Here is an 11,042-nt window from a genome sequence, read left to right on the forward strand (position 1 = left end):
AAGAGGGGAAAGTTAGTTTGGGAGTTAGAGAGAGAGATAGAGGGTTGAGAGAGGGCTTGAAAGAAGATCTGTAGACAGGGTTAGATATAGGTTAGGTAATTGAGTAATTGAGTGTTAAGTAACAAAGAACTGTGCAGGGTTAAGGTCTGAGAAATATAGTGTGACAAGTGATTCTTTTACTCAGTGATTTCCATTTTATTTTTGTATTCAATAAATCATCATTTTTATTTTGAAATCCATACTAAGTCTGAAGTGTCAGGTTTATGTGTGGTTGGTGGCAGCGAAGTTGTGTATGTGTGTGTGAAGGATCGTGACCTATCATCTCTTGTGGTGACGTAGGAGGAGGTGGCAGTCGCGACAGGCGGGATATAAATAAAATAAATAAAATAAATAAATAGACAATCATGTTGCAAAGTGACACGGCTGCAAATCAGTTGGATTTGTATTGCTTTGTTTGGCTCCAATGCCCATTTCTAGCACAATTTCACTTATGATTTATTTCGGTCTTCATACATTTTCAGTGCATCAGTGCCTACTGTTTTGTTTATAGTTGGAAGAATGATATTTAGGAGTCATTTATGTTTGACTTCTCGAAAGGTTACATGCTTTTGATATCTTCTTGATTTTTATACATAGAAGAAAAGAGGATGAATAAAGCTTGGAGAATTAGACAAGTTGATATTACCTGGATTCATTTTTCTCTGTTTACTTCACCATGAGTAAGAACAGTGATGTATTCCCATCCTCTGAAGAGAGATGGAACATGTTTGGGAGTTTCTGATGAACCAGGCAGGAACAAGTACATTGGTGCCTCGCATAGCGTTCGCTCCATATAGCGATGGAGTTTTTGTGATCGCAAAAGTGATCGCTTTGCGATGGTCCCTATGGGGTATTCTTGCTTTGTGATGATCGCAGGGAAGCGATCATTGCAAAGTGCCCATTTTCGCGCAGCTGATTGGCGGTTTCAAAATGGCCACCGGGTAAACAGAATGGCCGCGCGCTGTTTTCAGGCACGGATTCCTTGCTTTAGAGGCACCGAAAAAGCCAGCGCTATGGAGGATCTTTGCTCAGCGGTGAGATTGAAGCCCATAGGAACACATTGAAGGGGTTTCAATGAGTTTCTATGGGTTTTTTTAATAGCGCATAGCGATGTTATCGCTTAGCAGCGATTTTTCGGCACGAATTAACATTGCTATGCGAGGCACCACTGTAAATGACTTATAACCTGATACCCAGGTGAACTATGATATAATTGTCATGATTATCTGGTTCACACTAGTATTTAACCCTTTCCGGGATGAATATTAGCTGTGCCAAACAGCACAGACTCAAAACTACCAAGGGGTGTTATAAAGTTCTATAATTACCTGTGGATTTTATTTGAGTGTCATACTAATCACCTTGTCAGAAGAATGGGCTGTACTGTTTTTAGCAGAAGTAACAACTCAATAACTCACTTTTTGCAGCAAGGATTCATTGGAGTACAACGACCGAGGATCTCATATGATGGACCACATTTCCGTACTTTACAGATCCCCCCAAGATGTTGACATGTTCCTGGATCCTTTATGTTAAAAGAGGATTTGAGACAACCTGTTCCCATCAGAAGAGAAGAAGTGGTGCACCATGGTGAAACTCATATTCCATCCCTTCCCAACCAGTATTAAAAGGCAAGCTTCTCAGGACCTGTATTTTGTCAGTTCCATCCCTCCCAAAAATTCTTCACTGTGGATAACCTCAGGTGTGGAACTAAAAAAAAGAGAGAGGTTCTCACATTCTGTGAGAAGGTGAGACGTTTTGCACTACTTCTGAGGGAAGGGAAGGAGAATTAGAAGGATTTTCACACAATTTAAAGACAGTGGGAGAAATCGCATTTCAAGGCAAAAGCTGCAAAAAAAATTACAGTGGGTAAAACAACTTTGTTATTCTAAGTTATTTGTTCTAAGCCTTTTGAAGGCTTAGAAGCAGTGGGTGGGTTATTTTCATCCACTTCAGATAAATAATTAGATAAGAATGAAAAAAGAAGTAACAATTCAGTAACTCACTGAATTGAGTGAATCCATTACTGCCTTTGCTTTTCCTTAAGGGATGAATGACACCCTTTTCTAGGACTGAGTACAGTGGTGCCTCGCTTGACGAGGATAATCCATTCCAGCAAAATCGCTGTAGAATGAAATCCACGTCAAGCGAAATGAAAAAGCCTATTGAAATACATTGAAAACTGGGTCAATGCATTCCAATGGGCGAAATACTTCAGCGTCCAGCGAAGATCCTCCATAGGGCGGCCATTTTCTGGTGCCTGTAATGAGAGGAATCCATCTAAAACACAGCAGGGAGCCATTTTGCATAGCGGGTGGCCATTTTGAAGACCCGACGATCAGCTATCAAGGTCCTCATAAAGCAAAAAATCTGTTCCCGAAGCAGGGAACTGATCATCGTAAAGCAGCTTTTCCCGATTAAAACATTGTTTTGTGATCGCAAAATCGATCACAAAAACTTCATCGTAAAGCGATTTCCTCGTCTAAGGAGGTAATCGTCAAGCGGGGCACCACTGTAAATATATTTGATGGAGTTTTTTTTCCTGGTTGACTAGAGTTGGAACATATCCCTATTTTTTCTTTTTCAGTCCCTCTTATTCAGACGGGCAAAGGATCCGGGGCAATAGAAGTTTGTTCTTATAAGTGAAGTAATCACTTACTGGGATCAGGAAGCAGCAGCAGAGCAAGGACCAGAAAGAACAAGTGGTGGCTCTTCATAGCTATAAAAAGGAAAAATGCTCATGTTCAACTGGATATTGTATATCCCAAGATCTCCTTCCACCAATGATGATACAAGAGGCTATCTTTGTACCTTTATACTGTCCGTGTAATCTGTAACATTGGATTACAAATGCAATTGCAGTAGTGCTCACTTCCACACAAGATTGTTTTGTTTGTTATCATGAGTTATGGCAACCCTAAATGGGCAGGGATGTGAGATTTTCAAGGACTGATTCACTTTTAACACTCCCCGGAGAGTTTTCATGGCCAGGCAGGGATTTGAACCAGCATCTTCTGAGTCCTTGGTCAACACTCTGTGCTACTCTGGTTCTTGGTATAATTTGTTGGTGGTACTTAACCTGCATTTACACTCTTTTTGAAGTATTGGTTGCTCCTTCTAGGAAGGCTGTTTGACCCGACTCAACTACCACAAGCTCAGCTGGGTTGACAGCACGGTTAATTCCACCATCTTGGACTCTTGGACAAGCTGCAATCTTTTTGCCCTGTCTACGGAATCCAGTTTTGAGAATCCCTCTTTCCTGCGCTTGAACAACTCAGCTGACATGTATTAAATTTTTGAGAACATTTCAAAATACTGATGTTTGACAATTAACATGCCACTAGGACACTGGAAAACCCACATAACATCTTCTCCTATCTAAAACTCCCCGTATAGTCAGACCACGCTCAAAGGGTTTTCTGAGATGACCCAAGAAATGAGGTTCCTGCAAGTCAGAGAAAATACCTTTTCTTTCTTCAAATAGATATGCTAAATATCTGCATCAATGCTTTTTAGACAGGAAAGAGCCCTTGAGTCTTGCCCATTTTTAATTATCTGGATGTGTTTCCTTCTTCTCTCACTTGTGAAGTCATTTGGTCTGCTAGTTTTCACTTGTCTTAAGTGACTGATTCTATGAAAAAAAAAACAAGTAGCGTCAAAACTACCTAACAAAGCCTACTAAGAGAGAAGGACTTTTAAAAATGGCAGAAACAACATGGAATTCAGAGTGTTCTTATGGATTTGTATTTTGTGCAGATTTCCATGTTACCTTTTGCGAAATCTGTACCATTTGCCAGATGAAAGTTAAATCTGAGTAGTTTGTGAAGACTTACCCAGCTTCCCGTTAGTCTTTGTTTTAGAAATCCTTGTTTTAGAAATCTAGAAGAGAACCAGTCCTTCAAAGGATTCAAGAGTCAATTTCTTGGACTCAGGATGGTTTCAGGAGACCTCAAGGGTGCCTGGGACAAAAGGGCTGATGAAGATCTTCCTTGCACATGATTTCTTCTTATATAACACTGGGTAGCTCTTTCTTCCTTTGATTTTTTTGATGTTCACTCAGGCATACCTCCATCTCTGGAGACCATGAACGCCACGTACCAAGAGTCATTCTGAGCCTTCAGGAACGACCGATGGGCGTATTTGTTCGCTATTTGTTTTTAGAGACTTTCTTTCCATGCATCATTTTTTTCTAAATGGGACTGAGTGAACCAAAACCAGCTGATCAGAATGCCGGCAAACATAGAAAAATGTTTGGCTGCTGTGGTTTATTTATTTATTTATTTATTGGACTTATATACCGCCCCATAGCACTACAAGCACTCTCCGGGCGGTTTACAATTTAATTATACAGGCTACACATTGCCCCCCCAGCAAGCTGGGTACTCATTTTACCAACCTCGGAAGGATGGAAGGCTGAGTCAACTTTGAGCCGGCTACCTGGGATTTGAACCCCAGGTCGTGAGCACAGTTTTTTAGCTGCAGTACAGCGTTTTAACCACTGCGCCATGAGGCTCATGGTTGGAGACTGTTGTTCTACACACGCTTTGGTGATGTTCAGTGTTGCTTTTCCTATATTCCTTGTGTAAGACAGATCTTCCTTCCTTCCTTCCTTCCTTCCTTCCTTCCTTCCTTCCTTCCTTCCTTCCTTCCTTCCTTCCTTCCTTCCTTCCTTCCTTCCTTCCTTCCTTCCTTCCTTCTCCCCTTGCTTCTTTCTTTCTTTTATTTGCTAGAATTTCATAAAGGCTGGAAGGAAGGAAGGAAGGAAGGAAGGAAGGAAGGAAGGAAGGAAGGAAGGAAGGAAGGAAGGAAGGAAGGAAGGAAGGAAGGAAGGAAGGAAGGAAGGAAGGAAGGAAGGAAGGAAGGAAGGAAGGAAGGAAAAGAAAAAAAGACATGAATTAAAATTCTCTGCCATTTTCCAGTGCCTAATTTTATTATTTTTTAATGAAACATGCAGTTGAATGGCAATGCATTTCTTCTGCTTGAGTGAAGTCTATGTACCTGACACTATTTGTATCCTTCCTGCTGGTTTACAGACTCCAGGAAAAGAAAAACCCTCACTCTGCTCCAGCAAACCATTTAATGACTTTTATATGTTTTCTTAACCACCTAATGGTCAACAGGAAGAAAGCTGTGTGTGTGTTTAGTCGTTTAGTCGTGTCCGACTCTTCGTGACCCCATGGACCAGAGCACGCCAGGCCCTCCTGTCTTCTACTGCCTCCCGGAGTTGTGTCAGGTTCATGTTGGTTGCTTCGCAGACACTGTCCAACCATCTCATCCTCGGTCGTCCCCTTCTCCTCTTGCCGTCACACCTTCCTAACATCAGGGTCTTTTCCAGGGAGTCTTTTCTTCTCATTAGATGGCCAAAGTACTGGAGCCTCAGCTTCAGGATCTGTCCTTCCAGTGAGCACTCAGGGTTGATTTCCTTTAGAACTGATAGGTTTGTTCTCCTTGCAGTCCAGGGGATTCTCAAGAGCCTCCTCCAGCACCACAATTCAAAGGCATCAATTCTTCGGCGGTCTGCTTTCTTTATGGTCCAGCTCTCACTTCCATACATCATGACAGGAAAAACCATAGCTTTGACTATTCGGACTTTTGTTGGCAAGGTGATGTCTCTGCTTTTCAAGATGCTGTCAAGATTTGTCATCGCTTTCCTCCCAAGAAGAAGGCGTCTTTTAATTTCGGGGCTGCTGTCTCCATCTGCAGTGATCATGGAGCCCAGGAAGATAAAATTTGACACTGCCTCCATATCTTCCCCTTCTATTTCCCAGGAGGTGATGGGACCAGTGGCCATGATCTTAGTTTTTTTGATGTTGAGTTTCAGACCGTTTTTTGCACTCTCCTCTTTCACTCTCATTACAAGGTTCTTCAATTCCTCCTCACTTTCTGCCATCAGAGTGGTATCATCTGCATATCGGAGGTTGTTGATATTTCTTCCGGCAATCTTAATTCCGGCTTGGGCTTCTTCCAGTCCAGCCTTCCGCATGATGTATTCTGCATACAAGTTAAATAAGCTGGGGGACAGTATACAGCCTTGCCGTACTCCTTTCCCAATTTTGAACCACTCAGTTGTTCCATGACCAGTTCTGACTGTTGCTTCCTGTCCCACATATAGGTTTCTCAGGAGACAGATAAGGTGGTCAGGCACTCCCATTTCTTTAAGAACTTGCCATAGTTTGCTGTGGTCCACACAGTCAAAGGCTTTCGCATAGTCAATGAAGCAGAAGTAGATATTTTTCTGGAACTCTCTGGCTTTCTCCATAATCCAGCGCAGGTTAGCAATTTGGTCTCGAGTTCCTCTGCCTCTTCGGAATCCCGCTTGTACTTCTGGGAGTTCTCGATCCACATACTGCTGAAGCCTACCTTGGAGGATTTTGAGCATAACCTTGCTAGCGTGTGAAATGAGTGCAATTGTGCGGTAGTTGGAGCATTCTTTGGCACTGCCTTTCTTTGGGATTGGGATGTAGACTGATCTTTTCCAATCCTCTGGCCACTGTTGAGTTTTCCAAACTTGCTGGCATATTGAATGTAGCACCTTAACAGCATCATCTTTCAAGATTTTAAATAGTTCAATTGGAATGCCATCACCTCCACTGGCCTTGTTGTTAGCCAGGCTTTCTAAGGCCCACTTGACTTCGCTCTCCAGGATGTCTGGCTCAAGGTCAGCAACTACATTGTCTGGGTTGTCCGGGATATCCAAATCTTTCTGATATAATTCCTCTGTGTATTCTTGCCACCTCTTCTTGACGTCTTCTGCTTCTGTTAGGTCCCTCCCATTTTTGTCTTTTATCATGTTCATCTTTGCGCAAAATGTTCCTCTAATATGTCCAATTTTCCTGAACAGATCTCTGGTCTTTCCTTTTCTGTTATCTTCCTCTTTTGAAGAAAGCTGCAGGTACTATAAGTAGGCTATTGTCTGCTTAGGCAGAGGGAGAACAGAATGAAATGGCATCAGGAAAGAAAGAATCTGGTCCTTTCACTGGAAGAGAAATGGTGCGTGTACATGGTTCTAAAAGAACTGAAGTGTCCAGTTGTGTTACACAGTTAAGGAACAGCAACAATATAAACTTTCTGCCTCCTCCAGCTTGCTCTCTTTGTATTCCTGGTTTCTCTTTGCTTATGAGATTGCCCATGAAACCAGCTGCAGGACACAATGGGGGTTGCTTGACTGTGGAAAGGCTTACACATTTTTCTTTGCACAAGTAGGGTGATGGCCAGTATGTTCAATGCTCAAAGATTGTTTGATGGTAACAATTAAAGTTCAAGGTTTCTAAGAGATTGCAATTGTGCAGACAAAACACTGTTGTTTTCAAGGATTTCATTTTTATTTATTTCATTTATTTATTGAACTTGTGTCCCACCCATCTAGACAGGGTCTACTCTGGGCGGCTCACATCAAATAGAATAAAAACAGTTAACATGTAACAACAATTTCACAACCATGAGCAATAATTCAAGATGAAAAGATACATCAAGGGGTGCCCGGAGGGAAGGCCTGCCTAAATAGCCAGGTTTTGAGTTTGCTTTTGAAAAGCCAACTTTTGGAGATTAATTCACAGACAGGGGGGCCACTGCCAAGAAGGCCCGGTTTCTTGTTTTTTCCTTCCAGGCCTCCCTTGGCATTAGGCTCCTCAGTTGCACCTCCTGGCTAGAACGAGTAATACATGTAGATCTAGGTGGGAGGAGGTGTTCCGACAGGTATCGAGGTCCTAAACCGTTTAGGGCTTTATAAGTAATCATTAAGACTTTGAAATCGATGTGGAAATGGACCGGCAGCCAATGCAAGGCGTCCAGGGTGGGAGAGATACATTGATGTTTTCTCACTCCACTGAGAAGTCTGGCCCCCACATTCTGCACCATCTGAATCTTCCGCACCCGTCTCAAAGGTTGCCCCCAACATATTCTCCAGAAATTTTCAGCCTATTCTTCAGAAACTGCATACTGAAGATTCTCAGTTGACCTCTTACCCACGGACTTGGCCAGATCACCTCTGATACCTCCACCTCCTAAAGGAAGGGTGTGGCTTCAGGGGGCTTTATTGCATCATTCCCCCCCCCGAGTCCACCCCTTTAATGTTATTTTTTATTCAGGGGCAAGTGCCATTCATGCTACCTGGGGCTGCCGTTGGACACTGTCCAAAATGTCCACTGACACAAAGGATTGCACAGCCCCCCTCTTTATGTGGGGTGGGTCCAGTGAACTCCAATCCACCAAGATTTGGACTACTGCTCTGTCTCCGTTTCCAGACTCTGCTGAAGGTGCTGTACCTCTAGCACAAGGGAGACCAACATTTGGTCTGAAGATCTGATCCATTCCACCAGGGATGTATCTGAAGCCACATTGGAGCCCCCAATCCCCCTGGAATTACAATTCTTGCATTAGGAACGTTTGGGGGTGGCTGGCAGGGGTGGATGCTTTAAAGCAGCCCATCCATGACCCAAAGCCAAACTCTTCCTGTTTTCATTAAAATAGCTCGGATTATCCCAAAGGATAACTTTTTAACCACTTGTTATATTAATTTTGATCTAAGAAGTTAAGCCCATTTTTTTGACATTTTTGGCATAAAATAAAGTGTATAGCTGCCATGAGTAGACTTTGTTTAGAGGGGCGGGGTGTAAGTCGAAATGAAGTAAAGTATAGTAAAGTTTATTGTATAAACTATACACTTTATTTTATGTAGCGTACAGGTGAATTTTTCACTGTATATATATTTGAAATATTTCCATCAGTGGGTCCCTATCTATTTTGAGTTGCAACTCTTTTTTATAATAGCCAAGTAACTTTTGACTTGTTAAGCAGTGGAACAGCTTGCCTCCTGATGTTGTGTTTGCCTCATTGCTGGAGGTTTTCAAGAGAAGATTGGACAGCCATCTGTCCGGGATGGTCTGAGGTCTGGGATGGCATCAGGTCTCCTGCCTTGGGCAGGGGGTTGGACAAGAAGACCTCCAAGGTCCCTTCCAACCCTATGACAATCTGATAATTCTATGATTTCTCCTGCATGCCTTTGGCACTAGACGCTTAGTGAGGTCGGATAGACCAGGTGGGCGGGATACAAATCAAATAAATAAAAATAAATAAATTTCAGTCAAGTAACCAACAGGGGGCCAGGTTTAAATTGCAAAAGGCAGAGAGCATAAGCCAGAGATTCTTGGACAGTATAAACTCTGTCCAGTCAAAATAATGATGCCTTCAGGAACTATGAGAAACCATTTCGAGGTGTGTTTTCTAGATGAAACATGTTGATCCAATGGAATTTCCTGCCACACTCAGAAGACAGGAAAAAAAAAATTGAACCCATTTTTGGAGAAAGAGATGTTTACATTTTGAGGTGGGCTTAGTGCTGGGGGGGCAGGGATACTGATGGGGCTGCATTTGGTCTCCTGGAATTGGCATGGGGTCTGTGCGCCATATGTGTTACTCCCTTGCCTTAAGGTAATAGTCATAGATTTTTGAGGGGACTAAAACTTCCAGAATCCTTCACCACTAGCTCTGCTGGCCACAATTTCTGGGAATTGTGGACCAAGAACATCTGGGGCTCTTAAAGGCACTGCATCAGTGCACATGAACGAGCTGGAAAAGCAAAGACAGAGTGTCATTACAAATGAAATAGTTTGAACCCATGAGCCCAAAAACATTTCCTCTCATGCTACACACGACACATCAGTTCCCTATTATGCTGGATACACAAAGGCTCTAGTGAGAAAATTAGCAAGAAATCTGACTTGTTCTTTGTACTATTGAACAGGTGTTTAGCGTCTAGGTTGAGCCTCCATGCTTCTTCCTGGTGCTCAGTGACAAGTAGACCACAGAGCAATGTGACGCCTAGGACGGAAAACAAACAGGAGCTCTGGACCATTAGTTTAGGATGACTCATCTCTGAGGGATTGTGGAGCAAATGCCCCAGGTCAAATGGAACAGGAGTCAGTCTTGGCAACCAGAAAACTGAAACACTCTTGGAAAAGAGATATGGGATAAAATGTACCAGAGTACAATTTATTGTCTTCTTTGTAAATCTCCCTTCTCTCCTCTATTATTTCGAATTTTTATTCTATCTTTTCCTGAAAAAAAGCAAAAGCAAAATCAGACATTGTTTATATTTCAAAAAGGTATTTATCTTAGTCTGTTTCAGCATAACAAGTACAAAAGAAAAATACAGTGGTGCCTCGCATCGCGACGTTAATTCGTTCCAGCGAAATCGCTGCTGAATGAAAACGTCGTAGTGCAAAAATAAAAAGCCCATAGAAACGCATTAAAATGCGATTAATGCGTTCCTATGGGCTTAAAACTCACCGTTCAGCAAAGATCCTCCATAGTGCTACCATTTTCGCTGCCTCTAAAGTGAGGAATCAGTCCCAGAAAACAGCAGGAGGCCATTTTAAAACCACCAATCAGCTGTGCGAAAAGGGTTGCTTTGCGATGATAACAGGGAACTGATCATCGCAAAGCAAAAATACCCCATAGAGAACATCGCAAAGCGATCGCTTTTGCGATCACAAAAACAGCATCGCTAAGCGATTTCGTCACTAAACGGAGCAAACAGTAAACGAGGCACCACTGTACTAGTTAACATTTAAGACCAGTAGCTTTATTTTGGGATGGTCTTTCATTAAACATGAGGACAGGTGTTACACAATCAGCATGGATACAGATGTAGACAATCAACTTGCAAAGTTGGAAACTTCCCATGCATTGCTTTGTTTGGCTCCAAGGCCCCTTTCTAGCACAGTTTCACTACTTCTATGAGCTCACAATACGACTGCGGACAGGCCATTATCTCTCATTCCCCATTTCCTGCCCGTGTCTCCTATCCACAGCAGGAAGAACAAATATTGACCTACAATGTGGGGCTGTACCAGTTGCAACCACATGCAATTGCACTTTGGATAAGGACTCTGCACTGGCCTCAGCTGACGCTCCAATTGCTAAACAAATCAACTGGAGAGGAACTGATTCTTATGACGTCTGGATCAACCAGAAAGGACAGAATCAGTTTTGGGCGAGTCTTT

The sequence above is a fragment of the Pogona vitticeps genome, chromosome 1 (genome assembly GCF_051106095.1).
Source record: "Pogona vitticeps strain Pit_001003342236 chromosome 1, PviZW2.1, whole genome shotgun sequence".
Classification (NCBI taxonomy): Eukaryota; Metazoa; Chordata; class Lepidosauria; order Squamata; family Agamidae; genus Pogona; species Pogona vitticeps.